The sequence below is a fragment of the Rhineura floridana genome, chromosome 7 (genome assembly GCF_030035675.1).
Source record: "Rhineura floridana isolate rRhiFlo1 chromosome 7, rRhiFlo1.hap2, whole genome shotgun sequence".
In the NCBI taxonomy this organism is placed as follows: Eukaryota; Metazoa; Chordata; class Lepidosauria; order Squamata; family Rhineuridae; genus Rhineura; species Rhineura floridana.
The window spans coordinates 101,427,245-101,448,156 of record NC_084486.1 but is presented as its reverse complement, the minus strand read 5'-3'; the positions used below and the strand labels follow the sequence as shown (position 1 = coordinate 101,448,156).

General features: G+C 43.0%; 1 long non-coding RNA gene across 1 annotated transcript; it reads left to right on the top strand.

The window, feature by feature from the left end:
- The first annotated feature begins 1,135 nt into the window (after positions 1-1,135).
- Positions 1,136-19,069, top strand: LOC133388477 (uncharacterized). The gene is made up of 3 exons (XR_009763821.1): positions 1,136-1,213; positions 1,689-1,827; positions 18,948-19,069. It is a non-coding gene; the product is annotated as an uncharacterized LOC133388477 (long non-coding RNA).
- The last annotated feature ends 1,843 nt before the right edge of the window (positions 19,070-20,912 follow it).

Below are 20,912 nucleotides of genomic sequence, written 5' to 3'. Positions count from 1 at the left end.
AGCATCTGTTATAAACCACCCTGTTCAGCTCTTGTAAGTTCAGGTCTGTTCCTTCTTTTATGTAATCAATCTATCTCTTGTTTGGCCTTCCTCTTTTTCTACTCGCTTCTGTTTTTCCCAGCATTATTGTCTTTCCTGGTGAATCCTGTCTTCTTATTATGTGTGCAAAGTATGATAACCTTTCCTTCACATTTCGCATTATCCCTGGATTGGTTTAATGCAGATTTAAAGGGAAAAACTGCATCCTATCTTCTCTTTGTCTGCACAGTCATGTGAACCATGCAAATTAAAGAGGAATGCAAGTAGCGTCAATCTCACAGTAAGTCACCCTGTGAACAGACCCTAAGACTTTGTCCTGGGCTTAGAAATGCCGAGTTACCTCGCTGCTCTATGTCTGTCCATGCTAGGGTTGCCAGGTTCATGGCCTGAGACTGATCCTGTATCTTTAGGAGAAGAGAGAGTCAGCCATGTGCAGGTGTTCTTGCAACACTGTAATGGGAAAAACCACAAGGTGGAATTCTCCCTTCCACCTGCACAATTTTTAAAGATACAGAAGATCTCTTGGTTGCCAGGCCCAGCCTCCAAGTGGTCTTCTGTCTCTTTAAAAGTTGTGCAGGGGGAAGGGAGAATTCCAATTTGTGGTTTTTCCCATTACAGAGTTGCGAGAACACCTGCACTTGGCTGACTTTCTCTTCTCCTAAAGAGACAGGATCAGTCTCAGGCCCTGAACCTGGCAACCCTAGTCCATGCCCCCTTTTCTTTTGTTGCTTTCTAGAAATTTGAGGTGAGTTTTAGAGCTACTAATGCTGTTCCTGACATTCTGGTTTCTGTTGTTCTTCTCCATAAACTGAAACGCTTCAGAGCATGGTGTAGATTTACATACCTTTTGATATCACCTTGCATCCCCTGTAAAAAAGAAAAGCCCTGTTTTCCAATGGAATCATTTCACACATTCAGCTGCTGTGAGTCATCAAGTGTTGTACAATCAGAGATGATCTAGTCAGCAACATCTCTCTCTCTCTCTCTCTCTCTGTGTTTTCATAGACAATTCTAGCCTTTTCTCCAAGAATAGTGAGTGAGTGAGTGAGTGAGTGGGTGGGTGGCTGGGTGGGTGAGTGAGTGGGTGGGTGGGCGGTAGCAGCCTTAGGGAGTGAGCGCATCATCTGTCTGCAATGAAGGGAGCATGCCTATGCACCAGTGGACCTGACACAATGTGAGAACTATTTTTTCTATATCACTTACATTATAGCAGAAATGTGAAATGAACTCCATCTGCAGCAGCCCATAAGGGGGAGGGGGATTAAGAAGTGCTTTCCAAAAAGTTTCAGTTATCCCTTGGAGCTATATGACAACATAGACCAGCCTAATTGAAACAGTGTGAGAACTCCCCATCCCCCAATTTAAATCAGTGCAAGTCCTTGTCCATCCTGCCCTACTTCATCTCCCAGAGAGAAAGACAGTTAATAGAAAAGGACACCGGTACCACCTTTGATATTTATGATTTTCCTCAAGAGTTTAACTGTTAAAACTAAGGAACTTGTGTCCTTCCTCCCCCTCCTTTCCCCCTGTCCACAACATTAGCAGTCTCTGCTTATTCCCTCTGGAGGCCCAGACACTTGATACAAAGGGAAATGTATAGGATGCCGACCTCTTTGGGGTTTAATGTTTTCCCTCAATATTTTTAACAGCTAAAGATGACACCACCTCCCTCTGCCATCCCCTCCAAGGAATTTGCCCCCAAGAGAGCTGCTCTTGGAGTTAAGTTACTCAGAATAAACCTCAAGAATGAAGTCAAAGGGACCGGGTCTGTCACAACCAGGTGGTGCAGTGAGTATGACCAAGATTATGATCCTAAACCACACTTACCTAGGAGTAAGCCCAATGAACACAGTAGGACTTGCTTGTGAGTAAACATGCTGGAAGATTGACATCTTGTTATTTTGCTGTTGACTTTTATTTGTTCGTGAACTGCTTTGGTATTTCTTCTTGAAATGAAAGGCAGTATAATAATAATAATAATAATAATAATAATAATAATAATAATAATAATAATAAAAGTCTGTGTGCATTTACTTGGAGTAATTTTACTTGCCTGAATGAAAGTGCCTCTGGAGTAAACATGCATAGGCTCAGAAACATGTAAGCTTTCTTGAAAGCCTTCCTTTTCAGTGTGTCATGAACCTGAAAAACAACAGAAGTCCTTTCAGTAATCATCCAAGAGCTGGGGATCATTCCTGAAATATCATAAATATTTTTAATAATGCAAAGGGTCCAACTAGTTGAATATGGAGATTTTTGTAGCATTTATTTTTCATGCCGCTTTGCAAAGAGAGCATGTTTTCTATTTCCTCGGACACAACAAGTGCAGGAGATATTAAGAGGATGAAAGGAACAGCCCAAAGGCCTATCTATTCCAGCATCCTGTTTCCCACAGTGGCCAACCAGATGCCTATGGGAAGCCCACAGGCAGGGCATGAGGGCAATAGTCCCCTTGTCCTTGTGATTCCCAGCAACTGATATTCAGAAGCATTTGCTCTCTGAGCCTGGAGGTAGCATATAGCAATCATGACTAATCTTCCTGGTGGATTATGCCTCCAGAAGTTATTATTTCTGACTTCTGCCACCACCACCACTTATTACATGCACACAATAACTAAAGCCTTGAGTAATCTTTATTCAGTACTAATTGGAAGTTAAACCATGAACTACACTGAGTTCATTGGGAAGAAACTGGTTTTAAATCTAAATGCCCTATTAGGGAGCACAGACTTAAATGACACAAAGTAAATAAATATCAGGATCCGTGCCTGATACGTAACAGGACAAGGAGAAGGAGAAATCTCTTCCTTCACATAAAGTAATGTATTAGTTACAAAAATATGTGACTGTTGTACTAAATGAATGGGAATCAAGATGGATTAGGAGGACTTTGAAAGGGGAAGCCCTTGATTTAAATCTATGCCATGCTCTGAAGCATTTTGTTTTATGGAGAACAACAACAGAAACCAGAATGTCAGGAACAGCATTAGTAGCTTTAAAACTCACTTCAAATTTTCAGAAAGCAACAAAAGAAAAGGTGGGCATGGACAGACATAGAGCAGTGAGGTAACTCGGCATTTCTAAAACCAAGACAAATTCTTAGTTCTCTCATTACAACTTTTTTCTGGGCCCTAGCCCCAGTTGGATTCAACGGACTATCCTATCTTCTGGAAGGGAAAAAAGTGCCATGTGTGTCTGTGTGTCTAGACGCACTTCAGTTTATCTCCCTCACTGGACTTAAGGCTGAAAGGAAGCAAGCGGTAAACCAGCGGTAGCCAACATGGTGCCCTCCTGATGTTGTTGGACTACAGCTCCCATAATCCCTGACAATTGCTCATGCTGGAGTTCAACAGCATCTGGAGGGTACTATATTCACTACCCCTGTAGTAAGCCATTTGCTTTGTTTTAGCCCAGGACCTCCACGCTTCTTTATCTGGCCCTCGGGACTCTTCCCAGACCACACTTTTCACCAGCCCTGCTTTGCACCCTTCTTTATTTTTGCCTGGCTAGAATGTGTCTTTGAATAATGCTTCTTGCTTGCAAGGGCTGGCCCCAGACATGCTGGGGCCCTTGGGCACAAGCCTGCCCCAGGCCCCGGTGCTCCCCTGTCACAATTCGCTGCAGGATTGCTGCCGTGGATTGCATGGCAAGAGCTTCCGAGCCCCCACCATTCCCTTGCTTCAACCTACCTTTTTTGGCTGTTGTGCGGTTGCACGCGCAGCACTGATCTTAACCAAGATGGCGGCTGAGTTTTCCCTAAGGGGCTGAAGCCTCTGCCACCATCTTGGCTCATACCACGGATGCACGCGCATAGCACACATGTGTGCCATCAGCCAAGATGGTGGCAGAGGCTTCAGCCCCTTAGACAAACCACTGCCGCCATTAAGGGCAGAGCTGCACGCACAACTGCACAACAGCCGAGAAAGTTAGGTTGAAGCAAGGGAATGGCAGGGGCTCCAAGGCTCTCGCTGTGCGATCTGTGGCAATGATCCTGCTGTGAATTGCGGAAGGGGAGCGGAGGGGCCCCCAGGGGCCCTCAGCCAGGGCCCCACCAGGCTGCCCTTTGGAGCCAGCCCTGTTGCTTGCCTAGATGGAGGACAGAGAGGAATGTGTGAATACATTGACATTTGTTACTGCATACACTTTAGCTCCAGGCCCCACCCACCACTGGCGTGTAGCCCCAGAAAGTTGCCCTGAAGAGAATATGGTCCTAGGGCTCAAAATGTTTCCCCACATCTGACCTAGGCCATCCAACCAACTTCAGGCCTTTGCCTGCTCTGCTAGGGTTCTGTGGCAACATGAACCTTTTGGTCGTCCCATGTTGAAGCTTCTTTCGTGTTTGCAAACTATTTTTTTTTTAATACTTGGAGGTTCTCCCAGCCCTGTAGCGAAACTCCCTTCTTATCTGGGGCAGCCACATTTCTAGGTGGAGCATTTGAGAGAAGGGGACAGGCACAGACCGTCAGTGAATCTCCCCCCTACCCCCCTCCCACACACTGGTGGAGAGGACATGGGGGCCAGGCCAGGCAAAGGGAAAGGCAGTGACCTTCCCCCTCACTCCTCCTCCATCTGGAGAGTGTGGTAACTTACATGAATGAAGTTTAATCTGTTGAATTGTTTCCTGCTTTTTTGGAGAGTTCCTCAGGAATACCAGACTCAAAAGCTTGATTTTGTCTATAGCTACAACCCCCTTTCACATGTGTTCTGATTCTTCACGAACTGAATTACTTTTGTAAAGACTGTGAGCTCCTTAGCTTGGTTTTGATGCTGCATTAGGCATCTCAGTTTTAGATTCCACCCCAAAAACAAACATGTCCATATTACAAGTTTGAAAAAAGTGGGAATAGACTGCCTTCAAGTCGATTCGGACTTAAGCAACCCTATGAATAGGGTTTTCATGGTAAGCGGTATTCAGATGTGGTTTTCCATTGCCTTCCTCTGAGGCTGAGAGGCAGTGACTGGCCCAAGGTCACCCAGTGAGCTTCATGGCTGTGTGGGGATTCAAACCCTGGTCTCCCAGGTCATAGTCCAACACTCTAACCACTATGCCACACTGGCTCTCACTACAAGTTTAGGGAAATGCAAAGAGAAAATAATACTTTAGGTTATGTTTGTTAACTCCACCTTGAGAGTCCCTCCTTCTATTCTTGGCCTCACACTCAGCTGCACATATTGGGAAAATCAGAAATTAGGCCTGAGCTGCAGCCTAGGTGGCAAGTCCAGCCAGCTAGCTAACTGTAGCATACACAGCAATATTTTTATTCCTTTGTTGCTGTTTTCATCCTTTGCCATCAAGTATTCAAGAAAAAGAAGGAAAAATATATCAACTATGATTGTGAGTATAATGAAATGCTTTAAAAGAGGAAAGGGTAACTTACAGTAGCCATTTTTCCAGATCACTTTATCTCTTTATTTCACATTTTTGCAATAAGCACCCAATCCTGCTCTACTCATAGTAATAACTGCAGAATAAACACTTCTTACTGCAGGCAAACAAACATGCTTACTTCTTGCTCGTTGGGAAGAGAACACAATTGAAACTGAAAAGCAAAGCAAAGGAAAGTCAAATAAGTAACTTTAGCCTATAATACAAGTTCTAGTATTTAACTCTTCAAGGGTCATGTTCCTATATTATACAGCCACGAGAGTGGCTGTATACTATAGCCAGCGTGGATTTTTCAGATTCCGCAATGTTAAATTGAAAATACCCCCATGCCATTCTGATGCTTCCCATAAGCTCGTTTCAAAACAAAACCTTAGAAAACTTACAGTCCTGAACTCAGAAATGCTTGTATAACAACCCTCACAATTTTCAGGGTGATACAAAAAACAATCAGAGAGAATAAAACCCAGAGCCCTTTTGGACTTTTTTCTATCAGAGTTCTCATAATCTGTTGAAATTCATTAAAAATCAGCCATGTTCACAGAGTACCTGTAATCCTATTACTGACCTTGCCCCATACTCTGACCTTCATCTTCTGCAGTTTAAAAGTTTAAAAAATGCCTGTCTGATTTTTAATTAATTTAATACATTTTGCATTGAACTGAATGATAATGTCAGGCATGCTCAGTAAGAACCAACTGTCAGTGTTCTAAAAGCCAGACTCACAGCTGCTGGGCTTGCCTAATCAGGGGGGCCACACCCACACCAGACTTTGATTTCACTGTAGACAGTCATGGCTTCCCCCAAAGAATCCTGGGAAGTGTAGTTTGTGAAGGGGCTGAGAGGAGACTCCTATTCTCCTGAGAGAGCTCCAATGGCCAGAATGGTTAAGCAGTCAGCTGCTCTGATTCAGGGCATCTCCTAGCAACTCTCAGCACCTTTCACTAACTACACTTCCCAGGATTCTTTGAGAGAAGCCATGACTGTCTAAAGTGAAATAAAGGTCTAGTGTGGATATGGCCAGGGACAGCTTTGATTTAAATTTGGGTGGGAGGCTACATGTGCCTGCTGTAGAATAAAAAGATGGGGGAAACGCTGAAAACCAATGATACTGTTCACAATGTTTTCCTTTTGTAAAGGAAAGGGGCTTCCCCTCTGCCCAGTGCCCACCCATCCAATCTCCTCCCCTCCCCGTCCTCCTCCCCTCCCTGCCCCTACCCGAGGTCAGTGTTGGACTATGACCTGGGAGACCAGGGTTCGAATTCCCACACAGCCATGAAGCGGTGACCTTGGACCAGTCACTGCCTCTCAGCCTCTGAATACCGTTTACCACCTCTGAATACTGTTTACCATGAAAACCCTATTCATAGGGTCACCATAAGTTGGAATCGACTTGAAGTCAGTCCATTTCCATTTTCAGACATGATTGCACAGAAATAAATCCCACTGAACTCAAAAAGTATGCAACTGATCAATTCCACCCTTCCTTCTCCTCCCTCCTATCCCCTCCCTCTTGCCCCTTCCCTCCCCTTCCCCATCCCCTCCAATCCCCTCCTTTCCCCCTGCTCCTCCCCATGGTCAGTTTTACCTATCTTAAGCATGATTGCATGGGAGTAAATACCATTGAACTCAATAAGCATGCAAATGATCAAAGCTCCTCTCCCCCTTCCTTTACCCCTCCCCCTCCAATCCCTTCCTTCCCCCTTCCCCTCCCCTCCCCTCCCTTTCTCCTTACCTCTGCTCTCCCCTCCCCCTGCTCCTCCCCTATGGTCAGTTTTACCTATCCTAACCATGATTACATAGGAGTAAATCCCATTGAAATCAATAAGCATGCAAATGATCAGACCTGGCTTTCCCCTCCTCCCTCCCTCCTCTCCTTTCCTCCTCCCCTCCCCTCTTCCTTCTTCCTTTTCCACGGCCCACTCCAGCCATCCCTCCCTCCCACCCAGTCAGTTTTACCTATCCTAAGCATGATTGCACGGGGGTAAATCCCACTGAACTCAATAAACATGCAAATGATCGATCCATGCATGCAAATGATCAAACCTGTCCTTCTCCTCCCCTCCCCCTCCGGCCTGCTCCCATCCCACTCCTCCCCTCTGCCCTTCCTCCCCTCTCTCCTCCTCCTCCCCTCCCCATTCCCTGTGGTCAGTTTCACCTATCCTAAGCATGATTGCAGGGGAGTAAATCCCACTGAACTCAATAAGCATGCAAATGATCAATCTATTCTCAGCAAACTTGCACAGGATCCCATTTTTTACCTCCCGGATTAAAAAGCAGAGAAATTCACTAATAGGCAAAAAAGCTTTCTCTGGCTAATGGATGGGGCCAGATTGTTCTTCCCCTTGCATTATGTTCTTCCGAGGACATATGGAGAGAGCCTTTCAGTGGCCTTTGCTCCTCTGGTTTTCCTTCAACTCTGCGGTCGCAGGGCAACTCTTGTTGTTTTATTTACCGTAAATGATATTTTTATGTTTTTAACTATATATGCAATCTTATTGTTTTAGTTTTATTGTATTTTGTATTTTTGTTGTAAGCAGATTGATTATTTTAAACAAATGTGGGATTAAATATTAAACGAACTAAAGAAAAGCTAAACTAATGAAAAAGAGATGAGGTGGTCATAATAATAATGCTGAGAAACACAATAATAGTTAAACAGTGTTAAATAGTTGCTAAGAAATGGATTAAGGCCAATGGGTTGTATCTTTCCAACATAAGTGCAAAGATTTCTGCTTGCACAACGAAATGTTCTCTCCCTCTCCTCCCTCTGCACACCCCCTAAATTTGTTCTAGGGGTTGCCCTAATCCTCTGGAGCAGATTTGGGGGGAGTGCGAGGGAAGGAAGGGGGGGGGAAGCCACACTGCGCAAGCAGAAGCCCTTGCAGTGATGGGACAGGTTAACTGAATACTGCCCAATCAATACAAGCTCTTATTAGAAGCACCCCCTCCAATCAAAAAAAAAAAAGGACTTTGCCTGGTAATGGTAAAAGATTGTGAGGCAAATTTCTCTGGGAAAGAAACTCTACAAATGGGATGCCACTGGTGTGCCTAATCAGATCTGCCTAATCTGAAGGCAAGGGCATCCAAAGAAGGGCATCAGAAGGAGATCTTAATGAATGGGCAGGTTCATATGGGAGCGGATGGTCCTTCAGATATCTGGCCCCAGGCTGGTCAGGGCTTTACAGATCCAAAGCAGCATTCTGAATTGGGCCCAGAAACAAAGGGGGCGGGGGAGGGCAATGAATACCTTTAAGTACCAGAGATATATGTCCCCAATGGCAAGTTTTGGTTAATATTTTGGACCAGTTGATGTTTCTGAACATTTCCGAAAGGCAGCTCACTTATCTAACATAACACTGCAGTAATCAAGCCTGGATATCACCAAGAATGAACACCTTCCATTACAAGGAGGACAATCTGTGGGAATAAGATTCAGATTCATGACCTTGTGTTTCCTGGCAAAGGAAACACTTCTGGTGGGACAATGCAGATCAGCAGGAGAGCAGCAGACACTCAACACAGGAGTTGAAAATTACTGAGAGTGATATCTCTCTCTCACACACACACAGACACACACACAGACACACACAGAGAAGCCTAATACAGATTTATTCATATTTAATTAAATTTGTGAGAAGCTCCACTTATTAATCTGGAACAATATTTTGTTTCCAGAAAGTTGCTCTGCGTATGAGATGTGTGTGTACACACATGCGAGAGAATATGGAGTCATGACCATGATGTTGTTGATGGAGGGGGCACTCTGGCACCAGCCCAGACCACTCCCACCTCTGGCCCCACCTATAACTGCCATGCAACCTCTGAAACATTGCCCCTGAAGGAGTGCAGCTCTAGGCAAAAAAAAAAAAAAGTTTCTCACCAGAATCTAAGTTAAACCTCAACTCTCCACCTCTTTTCTAATCTGAGGCTTAGATATCATGGGAACAGTGTTTCTAGCTACCCCACCCCCTGCCTTTGGAAGCCTTAATGATGCCTGAACAGCGATACCAAAGGGGCAGTGTTCCTTTGAGGAAGCTGAGGCCTTGACATTTGATCAGACTAACTTGATTCTTGGCTAATTTATAGTGGACACAGAAGCAGTGGCTAGAACATCTAGGACCAAGATGAAACTGTTGAGACTCCACAGGGCCGGCACCAGGCATGACTGGGCCCTTAGCGTGGCTAATAAGCCCACCTGCATGTCCCACCTACCTCTCCTGTGCCTGTGAATGATGTGTGCACTGCACGCACATGCGTGCCATCAACCAAGATGGCGGCAGAGACGTCAGCCCCTTTGAGAAGCTCCTTAGGGAAGTATATCATTCACAGAGACAGGAGAGGTAGGTGGGATGCATGGGCAGGCTTACTGAAGCCCGCATTGACTGTATTGGGGGAGTGCCTGCGAGCTCCCTCTCTGTGATCTGTGGCAGGGTTGGGAGACAATGCGGCTGCGGATAGCAGAATGGGAGTGCCTCCCTCCTTCCTAAGGAGGGCCCCTCTGGGCCACAGGGGCCCTTGGCCAGGGTCTAACCTGGCTGCCCTCTGGCACAAGCCCTAAGACTGTGTTGTTGCTTTTGCTACTGTTGGGAGATGTAATATGTAATGTTGCTGCATTTATAGTATTGAAATATTGCCTGGGTTTTTGTTTTGTATTATGCTACTGTTTTATTATTGTTGTCATCAGTACTTTTTTGGGGGTAAAAAATGATAATAAAAGTGCCATGGGCGCCTGCACAAAATGGCTGCCATGGGCAGCAAAAAAGAAAAGGAAGAAGATGACAGTCCTCTGTACCGGTGAGTCCCATCAGAAAAAAAGCACTGGTTGTTATTATGAAATGGTTCTTGCAATTGTGATGTTGTGATATGTTGCTGTTCTCATTGCTGTAAGCTGCTTTGAGCATTTTTGTGTGTGTATGTGGAAAGGCAGCATATAACCAAAGTGGTATTGGTGTTGATGACAATGATGATGGCATGTGCAGAATATATTTCCAGCACTACTGAATATCCCATCCCACTGTCCTTGAACATACTGTGGACTGGGGATGGGGTTCCAGAACTAGAGGTATGACTTTCAAGCAGACCTAAGTTCTAGGCACCTCTCTCATTAGAAACCCCCACTATTACATGATGGTAATGTTATATAGCATAATGTAATTCCACAATAGCAGATTTTTTTTTTGAATGATCATATCTATCTGGTGCTTGGTTACCCTGACCTTCAGGTGAGCATCCAGCACTGCATGTAACATTTTTTCCCCTGCCATGTTTTATAATTAATACACATTGCATTTAGCATTATTCCATCCCTTGAATTTCTTAACATTTCAAATCGGTCTATCATGTGAAGAATGACTCTGTGATGAAATCTGAAAGTTAGGCACTCAACTATTATCTTATTGGTTTTGGGAAAGGGGATTGAAGGGAGAAATCTCCTGTATAGCAGTAAACAAAGCAGAAAGCAGTGTTGCATTCATTGTTTATTAAAAAGCACAGGAGGGTTTGTTTCAAGTCAAAAACAGGAAAAACAATGAACAATCATTACTATTTACTTTTTTTCTTATGTCCCAAGACAGCATACATGTGGTTCCCAGACAGTCAACCATCCAGGGCCTGAGCACACCTACACCTGCTAAGCATCAACAAGGTGGTAGCCTCATGTGTCTTCAGACCATACTCTGGAACCTAGTCTCTTAAGCCACTGAAGACATATCATCAGTCATCATCATCATATTTCACCAGTGCTTTGTCATCTGCACTGACTCCCTGCCCATTTTCAGCACCAGATTAAAGGACTGGTTTTGATGTCTAGAGTCCTTAGTGATTTAGAGATTGCCCCAGATCTTGGGGAATATTCTCTGGGTGCCATCACCAGTGGGTAACTAGTGGGAAGAAGATTGTTGCAGTGGTAACACCTTGGCTTTACATCTCTTTCCCTAGGGGGTCTTACCTGGCACCTTCTTTGTGCTCTTTTTGCATTGGTGAAGACCTTTTTATTTTCTCAGACCTTCTAAAGATACGTTTTTAAATTACTGATTTTATGGTCTGCTGCTGGGGATTTTTTCAAATGCTACCTAACATTACCCCCTCTCATTCTCATACTTATATTTTAATGGTTTTTGCTATTATAATAATAATAATAATTATTATTCATTAAAATACGATTAAACTATGTGCAATAATAAAACCATTTAAATATACAATTGGAATAATTCAAAACTCACTTTAAGATAGTATAGATAAAACAGTAAAACAATACAACACCCTCTTCCACCCCATCCTTAGGAACCAACAGTTCCAAAAGCCTTTCAGAATAAAAAAGTTTTCACCTGCTGACGGAAAGACTGCAGGGAGGAAGCCATTCTTGCCTCCCTAGGAGGGAATTCCAAAGCCTAGGGGCAGCCACCGAAAATGCCCTATCTCGCGTCCCCACCAATCGTGCTTGTTGAGGGTGTTGGGACTGAGAGACGGGCCTCTCCTGCGGATCTCAAAGCCTGGGCAGGTTCATATAGGGAGATACGGTCTAACAGATTGCCTGGACCCAAGCCATATAGGGCTTTATAGGTCATAACCAGCGCTTTGAATTGTGACCGGAAACAAACTGGCAGCCAGTGGAGCTGTTGTAGCAGGGGAGTTGTATGATCCCTGTAACCAGCCCCAGTTAGCATTCTGGCTGCTATTATAAAACCAAAATGAACTTTGTTATTGGACAGCTGGCATCATATAAATACCATTAGTAAATAAATAAAGCATCACCATTTACATGTTTATCACGCCCTACTTCGAAACTTGTCCAAGGTGATCCAGTTTGCTTCATGTCTAAGTGGAGATTTGAGCCTTGGCCTATGAAGTCCTTATCCAACATTCCCCTCTTTACTTCTGTGCTAGCATAAATCTGGGGAGAGCTGCTCATTGAAATGAAGTAGTTTTGCCTTTACAAAAGTGTAATTTAGCCTGGCTTACTCCTATTGTTCATCTCTGAGTAGCAGATCCAGCAATCACAATTGGAAGTTGTTAACAGCCCCTCTGGGGTATCAAAATCCTAATCATTGGCACCCCATGGATTAACCCAAGCTAGCCCTCTGTTCTGTTAAAACTGCTGCAGGACAAGTTGGAGATATGAAATATGTTTGGTCCTCCTGGCACATAGAAGTGCTATCTTGAAGACAACAGGAAAATCCCTAAGACAAACTGCAGCTGCAGAGAGTACATTTGAGGATGCAGCCACTCCCAGGCCTGCATGCTACATCCCACTCTCTAATCTTATACCGTGTGAAAGTATCTTTGTCACGTCATTTTAATCATATACATTCCTAGGTTGATGATCCACTAAGGAACCAGTTATACTAAGCACAGTACTCAGAGTGCTATTCTGTCATACCATGAGTATTGTATCTAGATAACTGTTCAAATGTCTGATGGCAAAAAATGTACTAGCTTTCAGAGGTGTACATGTAATTTAAGTCATTATTAAAACAGTTTCCATTGGCCATCTTCCAGTCTTGTAACTGGAGGGTTGCTTCTAACACAGAACACTTTCCAAATATTAATGAAGTCAAAAGGTCCCTGTTGTCTTCTTTGTATATCATTTAGGGCATATTCCAATATTTGAGATACACGAGCTAAGGGGCTAAAACTTATAGAGGAAGCATCACTATACTGGTGCAATAGGTCATTCTTCGGTACCATAAGAGATATGCCAGTACAATTGTGGGGAAGGCCATAGCTCATCTGGGATTTTTGAGACTGGATGCATTTCCCCTTAAACCAGCTTCACACAGACTTCAAACTGTTTGGTCATCACCGCCCTGCTCTGACCACTAGTGTGTAAACAAAGTCAATGCAATACAAAATGAATCAAACAAAGATGTGTACAGCTGGGTGCAGATTCATTTCAAACCATACCCAGATGGTTTGCTTTCCCGTACCCGTTGCTTTCTAAGAAACTTGTGTGAACGTAGCCTTAGATAGGGGTAGCCAATGGGGTGCCTTCCAGCTGTTGTTGGACTCTCAGTTCCCCCATCAGCCCCAGCCAACGTGGCCAATATTTGTTTATTTTATTAAATGTTTATGCTGCCATTCCTCCCAAAGGAGCCAATCGTCAGGGATGCTAATGGGAGCTGTACTCCAACACCTTGGCTAACCCAGGAGTCAGAACTCATGCACTCTCAGATGCTGGTAAATTCTCTGTTGGCAAAGGCCAGGCACTCTACTCCAACCATTGGCACTGCTGGCCAAATGCTCATGAACTCTTTTGCTTTGCAGGATTATAGCTGGGATGCATGCAGTAGGGCAAGCTGTTGCCACACATGAAGTTCCAGTGCAACTCCCTAAGAGAAAGAGGTACATAAACTCAGAGTCACTACAGCCTCCCCCCATGGAGCCCGGGAGGGGGGAGGCTGAGGCATGAGCAGTGGCTGTGCACTCAGGTGGCAGGCAACCCTCATTCATTCATTCATGCTCCTCTCTCTTCCTCGCAAACTTCCTAGGGCACATCAGGGGCATGCTATTTCTTTTGTTTCTTTAGTATTACATTTTTGTGGCATGTATGATTCTCCCTCTCCCCATTTTATCCTCACAACATCCCTGTGTGGTAGGTTAGGCCGCGAGGCTGTGACTGGCTTAAGATCTTGCTAGAATTTTAAAATATTCAGGGCACAGCCCCATGGCATAAAATTTGCATATGCTGATTTATATGTACAGGTGCAAATTTAGGTCTCTGAGCAAATTAAAGAGAGGGGGGTTCCACCTGCACAGCATGCCCCGCAGCCCTGTAAGCAAAGGGGAAAAATGTAAAATGTTTCTCAAAAGGGGAGGAAGGGGCAGGTGATCCAGGGTCCAGTGCAAATGACCCAGGTCCATCTACGTCCCCACTGTGCAACCAGGTACATTCTTGAAGAATACCTTCATGGGTTTCTTCCACACCAGCTGTTTAGTCTGGACCCCCCCTTCCTTTGTTCACTCACCTTTAAAAGTTTTTAAACCTTTTAGAACATAATGCATTACTGTGGTCTTTTGGCTGCTTTCAATTGCTGCTTTATGATTGAAATATTTGGGGTGTTATTGTTGTATCCTGTTTTAAACTTTATAAACTGCCCTGGAATCTTACAATGAAGAGCACTTTAGACATTCATAAAGAAATGAGCAATAATAGCAGTGTTGACAAAACCACCAGGAGGAACCTTAGATGGGCATTGCTGAGTAGGCCAGATGGACAGAATTTGGAGCAGTTCCACTTTTAAGTGTGCCAGCTTCCATCAATTGTCTTTAACTAGAAAATGTTCCTACTCTAAGAACAAGACACTGTTCTTTAAATAGAATCTGTTTTCTCGGGGGGAGCACACACCGAACTATTTTTTTAAAAAAATAATTAGGTGGGACAGATCAATATTCTAGGTAGGGCAGTACACCCAAAGGCCCCAGCATGGTCTGGGAGCAATGTTGGGCATTTGCCAATGTTCCAAAACCAGTAGAGGACAAGCTGCTCTAGCAGTAATACATTTCCGCTTTGCACAAAGTATCCAAGATAATCTGATGCAACATAAGAGAATTCTCTGTTTGCATGTTCTGCTCTTCCAAACTTGTGGGGGGGGGAATCAGTGTGCCATGCCTGTGCTGCCCTTAATTCTGGATCCAACATTGGTTCCAGCCTAGATACAGCCCTGAAGACAGGAAGCATCTTACTTCTTATAGGAAACTATTGCCAGTGCAGTACTTCTGCATTACTTCTTGGAGAGGCTTGGACATACTTGAATTTGATGGACTATTTCTACCCTATCTCTATCCACAGTGCTTCCAGGAACTACCCATTGCTTAGTTAGTTCATATTCTCAGTAATACTTGGAAATAAATTGCCTTGAAGTCAAGGATACTTTTGAAAGCAGGCATTTAGGAACCAGAGGTATTATTCTCTAAAAGGAGCTCTCTGTGACAGAGGCTTCTGCAAATGTCTTCAGTATGACTCTGAAAGGTACAAATCTGGATCTTCAGTTTTGCCAAAGCATCAGTAATCTTTTCCTAGTCACATATTCCAGCAACATTCCTTTGCCAAATGATTTGGCACTTGCTGACTCTTGAGTTTGGAAGTTTCACACTCGTTCACTCAGCTAATTACAGGGATCTTTCTTTTTAACTCCCCCTGCCTGGTTCTCTGGGGCTGCCAAGCATCATGGCCAGACTACATAAGGATGGGGTCAGCTTTACTTTGAAGTTCTGTCGCTCCTCTCCTTCAGGCAGAGCTTCAAAGGAAAATTCAGTGCAATGCTCAACAGCACCAGGAAGCAACTGGGACTGACTGAAAATGAAACTTCATTGCATAAAATCAAATCACTTTGCAACACAAAATGCAGGGCTAAAATAGTAAGCAAAGGCCCAGACCCAGAAGCAACCTGAGTGTGCATTTGAGAATATTTCTACAGCCAAAGGTCACGATATCAGCATGGCTACTGCAAAGGGAAATTTGCCTTGCTATTATCTTCACATTCTACAGGAATGTCAGTAAGCATGCAGATAGGATGAGCATGCAGACACGATGTGCTTGAATTTCCACATTATCTTTTAATAAGCCACCCACCAAAGTCTTCTAAGGAAACTTAGTAAGTAGCTATGGAATAAATGTTGTCTCTTATGGATTTGTAATTAAACAAATGGGCCTGGAAAAAAATGTGGCAGTGTGGAGTGCTCCAATCAGTTAGGCAGTTATGTCTTCTTCCAGAATACTCCATTACATTCTTCCTCTCACATGGTTTTCTGTCCCCTCCCTCCCCCCACTGGCCACAACAGTTAGTCAGATGTATTTACCTATTGACATGATTCTATGTAATTATTCCTACTATGTATGTTCCATCTCTTTCTCCATTTGACATCACGTGAGCCATGCTGGGGACAATTTTGTAAAAAAGCAACATACGAATCAATGAATGAGCATTCCATGACTACTGAGCATGCTCAGTCGTCATTGGACTAGTTGGGGGATGGGTTTCCTCTTTGTTAGGGTTATTTCTAATGATTCGTTTGTACTTCTGCAAACCGTGGAGTTCTCACAAGCCTGTTGATATCTCCCTGTTTTGCATGGATGGTGCCATTTGGCTTCATAACCGGCACTTGCCTCTGCAGTTCAGAAATAGAGGGAAGGATGATAGGAAGCAAATGATGGGAGTAAAAAAGATTTTCGCAATAGAGAGAGTAGATCTCCTATGGAACCAGTGCTACTTTATGAATATTAAATAGTAAAAGTAAAAGATGTGGAGAAAGGGTAAGAAATAAAATATCCAAGCTTGGAAATGATAGCAAATTATTCAATACGGGAAAGTATCAATAAAAAGCTCCAATATGATATCTCCCAAATGGGGATCAAAGTGGAACAATTTGGAAAATCTGCTGAAAAAAACAAATAAAATTATCAGGGCAACTGGACTGCCTTCTCTATAGAAAGAGTGTACAACACTTAGAAAAAAACAACGAAGAGGGCATGTAATGGAGGTTTATAAAATTATGCATAGTGAACAGAAAGCACTGTCAGTCATATTACTAGAACTCACAGTCATCCAGTGAAATTGATTGGCAGAAGATTCAGGACACACATACAAAAGTATTTATTCATACAATGCACAATTAATGCATGGCATTCTGGCCAGTTAGACAAACCGGCAGGAGTAGTCAATGAGTAGTCAATGAGGATCCTCCAGATGAATGAGCAGGAGTAGTCAATGAGGTGCCCTCCCGATGAATGATGGATGGCAACTCCCATCAGTCCCAGGTCAGGGACTCTGGGAACAGTATTACAAAAATGAGACAACATTGGTTATCCTTGTTAGAGGATAGACCTTTCAGTGATGGAACCCCAGCTTCAGAGGCAACATACTACTGAATACCAGTTGCTGGGAACTAACAGCAGGAAAAGACCTGGAAGCTTCTCATAGGCATGTAGTTAGCCACAGCGGGAAACAGGATGCTAAGCTAGATGGACCCCAATCCAGCAGGATCTTCTTCTGTTCTAAAACTCATAGATGAGAAGCAACTAAGTGCAAAATACTGAACAAAGGTAAAAATGTATACAGATACTGTGTTTACCTGCTTCTGGTGACAAGCCATGGAAAATAGGTATATTTCATATGCAGTATGTTATAATGCTTAATAACTTTTGGCAGCAATCCTGTGCACATTTACATGAGAGTAAGATCCACTGAACACAAGAGGACTTACTTCCAACTAAATGCACATAGGATTGTACTGTTTAATATAGTATGCTCTACAAAATTTTGCTAAATCCTTTTGTTAGGCTGGGATATGGGCTATTATAAAAAAGTTATAATGAACTGCAGACATATGAGGAATTGATCATTATCTTTTTGCACTTTCAGTGTAACATGGAAGGTAAAACTGCTTCCCATAGCAAATTCATAGAATCATAACATAGTAGAGTGTGAAGGGTCCTATAAGGCCATCAAGTCCAAACCCAGATGTGCTCCAGATATGAGTACAGCATTAATATTTTCATGACAAAGCTTATGAGGCATTGAATGAGGTATATAATGACATGTGCAACATAATGGAAATAGAGCACAATCTGTGTATAACCTCTCTAGTTCTACTGAAATGACTGAGTTGCATAAAACTGTCCATGTATCTAAGAGCTGTGCATTAATATCAGCCTGTTTGGAATTCTACTTTGGCCACTAGGTGGGGCTAATAGCTCCTTGAAGGAACCAACTAGGCTCATTTGGCAATTTTCTTACAGCCTCATTAAATATACATTGGCCAGACTGGAAACAGTCTTTCTTACAAATCTCAAAGATATTTGATTGTTTGAATCCATGAATAGTGAACCAGAATATAGAATACTAGGTTCAAGTTTAAAAGCAGGCCATGAAACATCTATTCCTCATCTTACAAAGAAGTGATTTTCTGGTTTTAAGGAATTTCATTATTATTGGGGTCATACAAAAGGACCACATGAAATAAACCAGTGCACCTACAAAGAGTGGCTGGATTTGCTTCAGCTAGCATTTGGATGCTGTTCAGTTTTACTTACAGAACCACTTGGTGCTGATAGTAACTTTAGTCACGATGACTGTTATGGCATCCTCCCCATAAAGGGTGAAATTAAACAGTGAGATCTCCCAAACACCTGAATATGTGCTACAAGTGCTATAAAGTTCCTAAATGATCTGGAGCAGTGATGTAGTGAAGATGGAATGCAGGGGAGCACAGCTTCAGGACTCTTTTTCCCCCCTCCACAGAAGGTGTGATGTTATCAATTGGAGTGCCAGGGTAACTGATGGACCTTCCATGCTTTTGTTTGTTTATATTTATTCAAAAAAGTATTTATATTCTGTCTTCTCACAAAATATCTGGGTGGTATACAGTAGCATAAAAACATTTGAAAGCAATTAAAAATAATTACAATGACTGGCTATTCAAGCAACATTTTAACTAGCTGCATAAGCCTGTCAAAAGCAAAGCCTTGAAGACTTTTTGCTGCAAACTGATTTTTACATGAAACGTTTTTTTTTCTTTTTTGCAGGTGAAAGAGGTGATAATAAGGCTTTCGAGTTTCTTTGTGACAAACATCTTAGAGGAAGAGTGAGGAAAATAATAAAGAAGGATTCTTCCTTCCTTTGATCAGGTTCCAGTGTCATGACAGTTGTTTAAATGGTAACAATACTTCTTTGCAAGATTGTGTGCATTTCTAATTAAAGGCTAAATGATGCATTTCTGACTTAAGTCCATTGATTTCAGGGAGTCTGCTCCAAGTATGAGTAACAGTGGATATCACCTATATGTATGTATGCTTAGAAAAGAGGGAAACAATTACTTCAGACTGGCAAAATGTGGCAAAGCACGAATAAGTGCAAAGTGATGGACACTAGGACTAAAGATCTTGACTTCAGATATAAGCGGACAGAAAGCCAAACTGGGCACCGTAGCAGAAAACTCACCAAAAATGTCAGTTCACTGTGCTGTAGCAGTGTTAGAAATTTCAGGAAATTAATTGCAAGTGTAAGAGCATGCATAAAATGCCATCGTTTAAATAATTTTTAAAATATTTTAATGATAAATTGTTTTGTTTTAGACGGTACACTGCTTAGAGTTTTTTGAAATATTAAGCGGTATATAAATACTTTTAAATAAATCAATGCATAAAACCATACCCACCTGCAACTAAAACCCTGGCTTAGCCTAAAGGGTGTTTGCAGCTGACCAGCAGTGCCTGCAAAGCTGTGCATAACAGCCCTGTGAAAGGGGCTTCTGGAGACCCCTGCTGCCACACTTGGCTGGCAAGGGGTGAAGGAAGATAATAATCTGGCCTTCTGAGCTAAAAAGATTCCCCACCTCTGCTACATGCAGTGCTCTTTAGCCATCCCTTCTTAAGAATGATACTGTAGAGCTAGGAAAAATACAAAAAAGGGCAACCCAAATGACAAATGATCGAACCACCTATTCTACAAGGAAGTGTTTGGAGCATTTTAACTGAGAAAAGATATTGGCTAAGGAGGCCAGAGGTTTTCAGCCTTCTGAATGCTGTGCAGAGGTTGGAGAATTCTCTTGTCCCACATCTGAATAATATAATACTAGAATTCAGAATTAACCAGGAAAAACAGACCAGCAATAGAATGAGTAAAAGGAACACAATGGCCTAGTGAAGGCCTGACCAACACACAGGGCTTGTAACTACATGCAAATTCCATAGAGTTATTTTCTGGCACATGACTTATGTGGGAGAAGGGCAGCCTGTACATTAATACAATTGTGGTGATAGGAATGTAGGAAATTGACTCATTGAGTGTGATCTGATACAGCATTAACTGTGCTCCTTGGCTGTATGTGTTAGTTTATTCTACAATGGAATCCATCCTTGTAGAGCATAGGAAACTACGATTTAGTTCTCAGTGAGCTGGTAAACCTGTTCCTAGGATGCACCACTTCCTATGACTGAATGCTCCTTCACAACAAAAAATGCCCTGCACATAAAACACGAGATGTCCTAGCCTCCTCCATGCCAGGCTAGTTATCTCTGTCTAGGACTGATTTGTCATTGGAGGGGGTGAGGAATATTGTAGCATGTGAGTCCCCATCTGCACATCAAGAACTAGGCTAAGGTATGGGAAAGATGCTATTGAACCAGAGAGATTATGCTATTCTAATGTGAGGCCAGTTTAATGGCTTCACATGCTCCAGGGTGCAGGGCTGGCCCAAGACATTTTACTGCCTGAGGAGAAGGACAAGATGGCACATAATCTCACAGAGTATATTATACCAAGGGCCAAGCTATGTCAAACTTAGTGGAATGGACCATTGGTCCATCTAGCTCAGTATTATCTACACTGACTGGCAGCTGCTCTCCAGGATTTCAGAAGGGGCATTCTCAGCCCTACCTGGAAATGCCATGCATTGAATCTGGAACTTTCTGCATGCAAAGCACGTGCTCTACCACTGAGCTATGGCCCTTTCCCTCAATGCCTGTGATTGCTGGAAAAAGTGCTATCAC